This window comes from Chiloscyllium punctatum, chromosome 19, assembly GCF_047496795.1.
Source record: "Chiloscyllium punctatum isolate Juve2018m chromosome 19, sChiPun1.3, whole genome shotgun sequence".
NCBI lineage: Eukaryota > Metazoa > Chordata > Chondrichthyes > Orectolobiformes > Hemiscylliidae > Chiloscyllium > Chiloscyllium punctatum.
Window position 1 is genome coordinate 19,584,058 of NC_092757.1, and position 12,114 is coordinate 19,596,171.

A 12,114-nucleotide genomic window follows, 5' to 3' on the forward strand; every position below is an offset into this window, starting at 1 on the left:
TTCTGACTCCCTTAAAGGAAGGCGAACCAAACTTTAAGTTTACACTGACATATATTCCTCCAAATACCCTTCACATCATTGTATTTTCGAACTCACAGTGTGAGTTCTTATAGAAAGCTTTCTGAAATCTAAAATATGCCAATTCTACTGGTTCCCCATTATCTATGCTGTAAGAATCAACTTCAAACAATTCCAAAGTTTGTCAAGTATGATTTCCCTTTCAGAAATGCATACTGAGTCTCTCCAAAGTTGCTGTTAATGTCTAAATATCCAATATCACATCCTATATAATAGATTCCAACAGTTTCCCGACAAATGTCAAGTTAATTTGTCAGCAGTTCTCCACACTGTCTCTTCTCCCCTTTGTAGATGCTTGGATCCCTACCATTCATCTATAGTGCTTGGATCACGTTTACTCATGTTCATTTATCTACACCAGCTTCGAGACTCTGCAGAATGTCCAGGAAAATAGAACGCAGTCATCGACAATGCAATCAATACTTCTATTCGTGATTTATTTCTGAAGATTTTGGTATGAAGTACATCTGGTTTGTCAAGGTTAGCAATGCTCAATCCAGCTACATGTCCAATATTGTCTTGAGTTGACTTTATGTCTTTACTTCCACAAATCCTATACGATCACTTCGTATTTCTGGGTGATTTTCTGGATCTTACTCCATTAAGACAGATGGAAACTAACTGGTCATTTGCTTTGCCATTTACCTGATAGTCACCAGAATCCCGTCTCACCCGATTGCAAATTTTCACATTTGACTTTGTTTTTTTTTTCTTTTGAAATATAGATCATAGATTTTTGCAGTCTTTGTGTTCCTGTTTGTTTGCACGCATGTTCGCTTTTTGATTTCCTGATCAGTTTCATGGCCCTCCTTTTCTGGATTGCAATTTTCTGAGAATTCTTAGGATTCCACAATGTCTGGAATTCTTCTGAACTCACTTCCTGTGATTAATATATTCTTTAATTTGTTATGTTAGTCATCATTAAGTCACTGACTCACTCTTTGGTGTTTTCACCTGAAATAAGTAGACATATCTTTCAGACTTTGTAGTATTTATATAAATCCCCTGGTCCTGACCAGATACATTCAGGAAGACTGCACGAGGACAGAGAATTAATAGTGGGGGCCCTGGTTAGTACTTTTGTATCATCGGTAGCCAACGGCTGAGGTCCTGGAGGACTGGAGGGTAGCGAATGCTGTGCCTTTATTCAAGAAGAGCGACAAAGAAAAACCTGGAACCTATAGACCAGTAAACCTGACATCTCTAGTAGGTAGGTTTCTTGAGAAGATTCTGAGAGAGACGATATACATGCATTTGGAAAGACAGGGTGTGATTATGAGCAGTCAGCACGTCTTTGTGCATGGGGGAATCATGGCTTAAAAATTTGTGAGAGTGCTTTGGTGAAATGTCCAGTAACTTTGACAAGGTCATGGTGGTATACGTAATGTATATGGATTTCAGTAAGGCCTTCAGTCAGGTTCCGCATGGTAGGCTGCTCTGGAAGTTTAGATCATATGGAATTGAGGGGGAGCTGGCAAATCAGATCCAAAATTTGCTTGATGGTAGGAAACATAGAGTAATAGTGGAAGCATGCTTATCAGACTGAAGGCCTGTAATGAGTGGAATGCCTCAGGAGTCGGTTCTGGGACGACTGTTACTGTTTGTTTCATGCATGTATATTGTATACATATTTACAGATAAGTGTCAGTTCTTGCATTTTAGAAAGTCAAATCAAGGTAGGAGTTTCATGGTGAATGCCAGGGTCTTAAGGAGTGTATTGAGACAAAGAGACCTTTGAATTCAGTTTCAAGGTTTTCTGAAGGTGGAGTCACAGGAAGATAGGGCAGTGAAAAAAGCATTTGGCACACTGGCCTTCATCAGTCAGAGGAATGAGTATCGAAATTAGGGAGTTATGTTGCACTTATACAGGATGCTGGTTAGGCAATACTGGTTGTGTTATGTTCAGTGTTGTTCACTTTGCGATAGGAAGAATGTTATTTGACTGGAAATAGTACAGAAGAAATTTACAAGGATGTTGCCCGGACTCAATGGTCTGAGAAACAGTGAGAGGTTGGGCAAGCTAGGAGTTTTTACTTTAGAGTGTATGAGACTGAGGGGGATCTGATAGAAGTGTATAGGATCATGGGAAGTATAGATAGAGTGAATGCACTCAGTTTATTTCCTCCCAGGATTGGGCAATCACGGACTGGAGGGCATCAATTTAAGATCCGAGGGGAAAGAGTAAAAGGGAACCTGAGGGGCAATTTCTTTTACACACAGGTGGTCTGCACATGGAATGAGCTGCCAGCAGAAGTGGTTGAGGGAGGTACATTCACAAAATTTAAAATGCATTTGGACAAATACACAGATAAGAAAGAATAAGAAGGATACGGGGCAAGGGAAGGGAAATAGGGTTAATGTGAATGGACATTTTGTTTGGAATGTACCAGTTTGGGCTGAAGGGCCTTTCTCCATGCTGTCGGACTCTATGACTATCACAATCATTGCTTCTACCATTGAATGTTATATTTTACTTCCCCAATTAATTGGAGCGTCCTTGACCCTCCAGCCTCCAGGGCTTCCATGATATTTGACCAGAATGTTCAAACATTTGACAATGTATTCAAACGCTGTGTAAACATGCAATATATTGATGTCACGATTCCTCCAAAGCTGCTTCAGAGCAAGGTTATTAATTAGTCCTCCTGACAATACAACACCAAATCTGAAATAACCTGCTCTCTAGTTTGGTTAACAACATACTGTTCAACCTACCTAATACATACTTACGGAAGTTTTTCTTCACAGTATTAGTAGTCACTGCAGTTTTGGTGCAACTTGAGACCATCTATTATTATTGCAGCACCACGATTATTTGTTATTCATTCACAGGATGAGGGCGTCACTGGATAATCAGTATTTATTGCCCATGCCAGAGGGCAGTTAAGAGTCAGCAGCGTCGCCTTGAGTCTGGAGTCACATGCAGGCCACACCAGGTAATGACAGCAGTATCCTTCTCTCAAGGACAGCAGTATCCTTCCCTCAAGGACATCAGTGAACCAGGTGAGTTTTTCCAATAATCGACAATGGATTCGTGGTCATCATAAACCCTTGATTGCGGATACATATTGAATTCAAATTCCACCATCTGCCATGGCAGGATTTGAATTCATGTCCCCAGAATATTACCTGAGTCTCTTGGTAATGATCCCAGCGATAATATCACTGTGTCATTGCTGACCCTTGCATATACTTGCATACATAATTTTCATGGCATATGTTGTAAAGTATTTTCGTGACAGAATTGGTTTTGATATATAACACACTAATGTTTGCTTCACCTTGCTATTTGTAACATCCATCCAAGCTGATACTATTGGAAGTGAGGGATAGGGTCTGTGGCGTTATTAGCGATAGACTTGGACAAGACGTTCAGGGAGACTCACCTCAACGCTGAGATGATCTGAAGAATAGGTCAGCAATACAGGACAAGCATCAATATTATTTCCCCCCACTTTGCCAGGATAAGTGTCACCATATTCTTCTGCTCCCTCGCACTCACTGTATATCTGTTATAACACCTATCCCCGAACAAGGCTCACACTCTATCTCCAAATAAGGCTCAAGCACGACCACACTCACAGCTGAATTCAGCACCTTGCTTCCCCCACTTTTCCTGTCACTGACGCAATAGCCACGCACACTAATACTACTGCATGGATAAACACTGTGGTCAGACTCCCTCCGGACATCTCATCCTTCCCCCCTTCCCCTATGCCAGCATTAACAGCAGGGAAACCCACTCCCACCCTCACTCCGTCCCTCCTCTTCTCTCATTCCAGAAGAAACATCCTGGAATCGGACATAAAGGGCCACGCAGGGTGTTAGAGTGCCCGATATCCGTTCCCTCACCCTCTAAATCGACATGTGGGGAGGATCCTGGAAAGATCCAGAGAGAACCAGGACACCTTGTGTGGAGATTCTGAAACATCGACGTCCCACCAACCAAGTAAGCAGCAATGTTCAGTAAAGAGCAATTCTGAATTTAAACTCGCTGGCATTTCCAATCTCAGCTCTCTCACTTTTCAGGCTTAGTTAAAAGCATCAATGAAAGACTAAAAATAAAAATAATGTTTATTCTCTTCAGTAAAAATGTTAAAAAGAAAAAAAAGATATAAGTTCATTACGAAAAATCTAAAATATGACGTTTATTCAAAATTATGGGCAATCCCTCGTAAATACTCGACATCATTTCTCTCACTAAATCTTCTTACCAGTGTTTGTATTCTCGCATCTGCTTCTTTAATTTCAACGGAATATCGTGCCCTGCTATCAGATGCTCATAGTAAATGTCCCTTCCTCTCTGAACTTTTCGTAAACTGTCAATATATTTCCAAATAACTGGATGTTCCACATCAAGTTGGCATTGCCATCTCCTGTGGGCAGCTTCTGCATTATTGTCTGTTTTGTCCTCATTGTTTAAAGTTCTTTCATCTCAGTTCCACATTCCAACTGGAAAAAGCGGTGGACGCCGACCATTTCCTTTGTGTAATCTTCTACCTCCATAGATATCCACGAACCAGTCCAGCAGCGGTTGCAATTTATCTGGAAGCGCATCAGTCAAATGTTCAATAGCTTCATGAATGTTTTCAATGTGAATAAATGCAAGACCAATTATCATTTTAGCTCTGAAAGAAAACTCTGAGTCAATGTTATACTTACTCAAGTGTCTTTTTAACATTTTTACTGAACGGAATAAACATTATTTTTATTATTATTGCTTAGATTAATGTTTTTTTTCGAAGCCTGAAAAGGAATAAATATGAGCTGCGCTGAAATAGTTCTGCGTTTATAAGGGTCTGCGGTACAATGGGCTGCACTAAACAGACCCCACCAAACAGAATGAAGTACTCAGTAAATTACACAGCACAGGAGGACGCCATATAACCATTCCAGGCTGTTATGCAGAAGCAGGGATGCCCTGGGTAGCTGTCAGGAAATGCAGTGCATAGATCATTACTCATTTTGTGTTTGGAAAGTTGTAACAAGTGGAAATCTTCAGGGATCTGTATGAGGTCATCAACTAATTACAATCTATTCTAATGAACCGGATGAAGGAGATGGAGCTCAGTTTGCTCATGCATCAGGATAGTCATTCAATAAGATGTCAAATGGAGACAGAGCGTCTGCAATGGGAAACAGACAGGGGGAGGGCATAGCGTCTGCAAAGGTATACAGACAGGGGAGGCATAGCGTCTGCAGTGGGATAAAGACAGGGGAGGGAAGAGCATCTACAATGCGATACAGACAGCTGAAGGCAGTGCATCTGTAATGGGATACAGACGGGGAAGGGTAGATCGTCTGCAATGGGATACAGACAGGGGACGGGCAGAGCGTCTGCAATGGGATACTGATGGGTGAGGGCAGAGGGTCTGCTATTGGATCCAGACGGGGAGGTAGAGCATCAGCAATGGGATACAGACAGTGGGAGTGCAGAACGTCTGCAATGGGACACAGACTGGGGAGGGCACAGTAACAAGCAATGGTATAGAGACAGAGGACGGCTGTGAGCAAATCTTCAGCAGAAAAAAAACAGTGCAATATATATGTGATGGGAATTTTCTGTTTTGTGGAAAAGACGAAACAGCAGAAATTTATTCAAATGCAAGGAGAATGCAGAACTCAGTGGTACAGAGGTATTTGTGTGTCTTAGTACATGAATCACATCAAATTAACCTGAAGATGTAGCAAGTGATTTGGAAGGTAAATATCGTGATTCTGTTTCGTGCAAGGGGTGTTGCGATGATTTCTGCATCAGTCCAGGGCATTGCTGAGATTACATCTGTTGTATTATGTCTAGTTATAATTGTCTAAACTGAAAACAAAAGAAAATTGCTTTCGAAACATCTCAAAAATGTTTCTCTTTACTCATTCTTGGGATGAAGGCATTACGTTATGAAGAATTAACAGTTCAGCCTGAGAATGAGGGATGTTGTATTGAACATATAAGACGTTGAGAAGAGTGTAGTTGGTGAAGACCGGTTGGATATTTCTTCTTGTGTGGGAGAATAAAACTGGGGAACCACTTTAAGAATAAGTCAGGTTCAAAGGAAAGATCATTGGACCGAAAAATTGAACTCTGAATTCTAATACTACATGCTGACAGATAAGCTGAGCTTTTCCAGCAATTACTGTGTATGTTTAAGAATATTCATTTGAACACAGATATTGTGAAGACATGAAAAGCTTATTTTTACATCATGTAAGCACAAATTAACACACCTTCAAAACAATTATGGCACTTATTGTTAATGAATTGATTCTACAATAACGCACAGACCTGGAGTCGAGAATGTGACGGAGTCATATGGTTTGGACAATGTTCAAAAGAGCTTACTGAGTCCAGTGTGGGACTGATAACGTTACTGATTGAACTTACAGATGGAAAATGTAGCCTATCTGTGGAGAAACATTCTATTGTTCCCTTTCTGTTTCTCTATCGCTCATCACAGCAATGTGTGGGAGTGAAAAAAAGTCCAGTCGTCTTTCCCACTAGTGGAGGATTCCTGATGAGGATTCATTGGAATCTCCCCATTGCCTGAAGCAAAACAGTTCAGCCAAATTCAACTGTTTCATGAAGAAATCCCATTGTCAGAAGGCAGTGCAAACAGAATAACTACAGAAGTAATTATCCGACTCAATAGTGAGGGGAACAGACAGGAGATTCTGTGGCTGCAAATGGGAATCCGGAGTGGTGTGTAACCTCCCACATGCCAGGGTTCAGGATGTCTCAGAGCGGGTGCAGAACGTTCTCACCAGGGGTGGTTGGGGGTTGGGGGGTGTGGTGGTGGGGAAGCAGCCAGAAGTCATTGTGCATATTGGTACAAAGGACAGAGTAACACAGTTAGAAATAGTGATGTCATCCTGCAGAGTGATTGTAGAGAGCTAGGGAAAAGGATAAACGATAGGACCATGAAAGTGGTAATATCCAGGTTACTTCCAGTGCTCCATGCCAGTGAAGGTAAGAACAGGAGGATATGGCAGATGAAGGGGTGGCTAAACAATTGGTGCAGGGCGGCAGAGATTTTTGGATTACTGGGATCTCTTGTGGGGCAAGGTGGCGTGTTCAGGAAGGACGGGTTGTACTTGAGCTGGAAGGGGACCAATATCCAAGCAGGCAGGTTTGCAACTGCTGCAGAGGAGGGTTTCAACTAGATTGGCTGGGGTTGGGGGCGGGTGGGATCCCCAAAGGCAGGGAGGCAAGTGCGAGGTCAGAAGGAGATATAGTAATCAGAAACAGCAAAACGAAGAGACAGGTCAGGCTAGACAACAACAGGGAGCAAGGAATGTCTGTTGGATTAAATTGCAACTGTTTCAATGCAAGATGGCTGACAGGTAAGGCCGATGAACTCAGGGCATGGATCGGTGCGTGGAACTGGGATGTTATAGCCATTACTGAAACATGGATAAGGGAGCGACTGCACTGACAGCTTAATGTACCAGGGTACAGGTGTTTTATGCGGGACAGAGACGGTGGAAGGAGGGGACGGGGAGTTTCATTTTTGATTAAGGCGAGTATCACAGCATTAAACAGAGATAAAATAACTGATGGATCATCTTGTGAGGATTTGTCTGCGGAGCTAATAAATAAGAAGGGAATGGTGATAGTATTTGGATTGTACTATAGGCCCCCAAATAGTAAACGAGGAATTAGGCGAACAAAAATATGTAGACAGACTGGGGAGACTTGCAGGGCCAATAGGATTGCATTAGTAGGAGATTTTAATTTTCCTAACATAGACTGGGAATGACATCGAATTAAGGACTGAGATGGGGTGTACTTTTTAATTGTCTTCAGAATAGTTTCCTCAAGCAGTATGTATTGGGTGCAACTCGGGAAGGGATGAAACGTGACCTACTCTAAGATCTAGGGCAGGACAGGTGACTGAGGTGACAGCGGGAAGCACTCTGGGACCCGTGACCATAGTTCTATTAATTTTTAAATAATTATGGAGAAGGACGAAACTGCTCCACATGTTCACGTTCAAACTTGGGGCAAGGCGAATTTTGATTGAATTAGACAGGAGCTTGTAGGTATTGGTTGGAGGAGTTTGTTTGCAGGCGAAGGGACCTCCTGCAAGTGGGAGGCCTTTAAAAATGAAATGTCTCCAGTTCAAGGTCTATACGTTACTGTGAGGGCAAAAGGCAAGGTTGGCAGGAAGAGGGAACCTCAGGAGATATTGAGGCTTTGACCAGCAAAAAGGAGGCGTGGCTCAGGTCCAGGCAGCTGGGATCGAGGGAATTCCTGGAGGTGTACAGTAGTTTACTGAAAAAGGAAATCGGGAGTGCGAAAAGGGGGCACAAGATAGCTTTGGCTGAGAAGATTAGGGTCAATGCAAAGAGGTTCTTCAAGTATATTAAAGTAAAAAGAATAACTAAATGAGAGTATGACCCCTCAAGTTCCAAAGTGGACATGCATGTCTAGAACCGTAGGAGATTTGAGAGATTCTCAATGAATATTTCTCCTCTGCCTTTACCGTGGAGAAAAACATGAAGACTTGGGAGGTTAACAAAGGTAGCAGTGTTATCTTGGGATGAGTCAATATCACAGGAGAAAACGTGTTGGATGCATTAGAATGTATGAAGGTGGATAAATCTCCTGGTCCTAAACAGATGCATCCAAGAACACTGCACCCGGCTACAGAAGAAACTACGGGGACACTGGTTAATACTTTTGCATCATCGTTAGCTACAGTTTAGGTTCCAGAATATTGGAGATTAGCTAATGTGCCATTTTTCAAGAAGGGAAGCAAAGAAAAATCTGGGATCTATAGACCAGGAAACCTAACAACTGTGGTAGGTACGTTACTTGAGAAGACTCTGAGGGATGAGATATACATGCATTTGGAAAGATAAGGTTTGTTTAGAAATAGTTTTTTTTGACAGATTCCCTACAGTATGGGAACAGGCCATTTGGCCCAACAAGACCACACCGACCCTCCAAACAGTAACCCACCCAGTCCCATTCCCTTAGCCTATATTTACTCCTGACGAATGCACATAACAGTATGGGTAACTTAGCATGGCCAATTCACCTGACCTATACATCTTTGGATTGTGGGAGGAAAATGGAGCACCCAGAGGAAACACACACAAACACAGTGAGAATGTGCAAACTTCACACAGAAAGTCACCTGAAGCTGGAACCAAACCCGGATCCATGGCACCATGAGGCAGCAGTACTAGCCACTGAGCCACCACGCCACCCTTGCCTTTTTCAACATAGTTCAATGACACAGGGACAAAATCTATTCTGCCCTTCGCCCATGATACACGTTCCAATATCACATACCATGGACAATGTATTCTCCACTGAAAATGTCATCTTATTGTTATTTACTAATTAGTTTGTTATTACTAATTTTAATAAATATTGTTAAAAGATGTTTTTAGACTGGAAAGAGTGAATGGCTTTATGAGTGGAAGATCATGCACCTCAAGTTTGTTTGAGTTCATTGATGAAGTGACCAGTAATGTTGATGAGGATAGGACAGTACACGTCATCTGTATGGTTTTCACTAAGGCCTTTGACAAGGTTACCATTGATAGGCTGTTCTGGAAGGTTAGAATCGCATGGATCCCAGAGAGAGCTGGCAAATTGGACACACAATTGGCTTCATGGTAGTAAACAGAGGTTAAATGTGGAAGGATGCTCTTGGACTGGAGGCCTGTGACACATGAAGTGCCTCAGGGATCGCTGCTGGGCCCATTGCTGTTTGTTATCTGTATCAATGATATTCTTGCGAATGTACAAGGCATGGTTAGGAAACTTGAAGATGACACTAAAATAGGTGGTATCGTGGACAGTGAGGACGTATATCAGAAATTGTAGCAGGTCCTTAATCAAACTGGATAAGTTGGCCGAGGAATATTTGGGCAAAGTTAGATCAAGGTAGGAGTTTCATGGTGATTGGTAGGACTTTAATGAGTGTAGTTGAGCAGAGGGATCATGGAGTTTAGGTCCACCGTTCTCTGAAAGTGGGGTCACAGTTAGCCATGGCAGTGAAGAAGGCTTTTGCCACACTAACATGCATCGGTCAGGACATGGAGGAGAGCAGTTGGGAAGTTACATTGCAGTTATACAGTATGTTGGTGGGGCTGCACTTGTAGAGTTGTGTTCAGTTTTAGTCACATTGCAATCGGAAGGATGTTTTTAATTTGGAATGTGTGCAGACGGAATTTACAAAAATGTTGCTAGAAGTCAACAGTCTGAATTATAGGGAGGGGTTGGACAAGCGAGGAGTTTTTTCTTTGGAGAATAGGAGACTGAGAGGGATCTTATAGAAGTTTACATGGATAGGATATATCCAGCCTTTTTTTCCCCCTAGAGTTGGGGAATCGAGGAGAAGAGGGCATCAGTTTAAGTTGAGAGGGGAATGAATAAAAGGGAAGCTGATGGCAAATGCTTTACACAGAGAGTGGCACACAAAGGGAATGAGCTGCCAACGGAAGTGGTTGAAGCATTTGTATTAACGATATTTAAACGGCATTTGGGCAAGTACATGGACAGGAAAGGTCGAGAATGCTATGGGCCAAGTGCTGGGAATGAGTTTAGTGTGGTTGGATATTTGGGTCAGAATGGACGAGTTTGGGCCAAAGGGCCTCTCTGCCTCTTTCCATGCTGTAGGACTTGATGACTCTACAAATAGAACAGCATTTGGGTCAAACTCTCATGTTTCCTTTGGTCATGCGTTCGAATCATATTTGGGCAATGTTCCTTCAAGTTAACTTTGCAGATATTTTGCTTTTCAGTTTATTATCGACAATACGTCTGTGTGTGTACGTGTGTGCGTGTGTCTGTGTGTGCCTGTGTGTGTGTGTCTGTGTGTGTTTCTCAGTATTTTTCAAAGGAAAATATCAATGTACATATTTGCAATATCCTCTTATCATTCCTCTTTCCATCATTGTTTGAGTAACTTTGTTTTGGTCATAAATGTGTTGTTTTAGCAGATTAAAGAAATCTGCCTGACTTGTTCCTAACACTGACCCTGACACACTCTGAGAACTATATCATTGGCCACATCACCAACATAGTTATCATTATTTTTTGTGGCCAGTGAAGGAGTGGGGCTAGAAAAGGGAGCAGTAAGCCAAAAAAACACAGGGAATTATCGACTCAATCAGCCAACGTTTTTGCCAAGGAGTTCGTTGGAGGGGATTCTGAGGGATAGGATTTACATCTATTTAGAAAGACACGGACTGATTAGGATCAGTCAAAATGGATTTGTGTGATGGAAATAATGTTTAATTAGTGGGATTGAGTATTATGAAGAGGTGCCAAAAAAGATTGAAGTAGACACTGTGGTATATATTGTTTACACAGACTTCAGTGAGTCATATAATAAGGTTCCCCATCGTAGACAGATTACTAAAATTAGGTTATATGTAATCTAGGAAAAGCTAACCAATTGGATACAAAATTAGATTGAAAGTAATAGATTGTCTTCCAGACTGAAGACCTGTGGCCAGCGGTGCGCTAAAAGAATCAATAGTGAGCTCACTGCTTCTCATCACGGATATAAACAACTTTGATGTGATTATCGGAGGCATGGTTATTAAGTTTACAGATAACATCACCAACGTGGTGCAGTTCACAATAAAGAAGAGTATCTCAGAATATAACGGGATCCTTGACCACCAAGGACTGGCAGATTGAGTTTAATTTAGATATTTGTGAGGTTTTGCATTTTGGTAAGTTAAAGCAGGGTAGTGCCCTGGGGAATGTTGCTGAACAAAGAAACTTACGGGTGAAGATTCATAGTTACTTGAAAGTCGAGTTTAGGTCGGTCGAGTGGTGAGGAATATAGTTGGCATGCTTGCCTTAATCGGTCAGAACATTGAGTATAGGAGTGGGGGTAGCGTGTTGCGCTTGTACAAGACGGAGGTGAAGCCACTTTAAGAATACTGCGTCGATGTCAGTTGACTCTGCTAAAGAGTAGATGTTGTTAAACTTGAAAGGGTTCAGAAAGGATTTACAAGGATTTTCTGGAATCTGAGGGTTTGAGCTACAGAGAGATGATGAACAGTTTGAGGCTT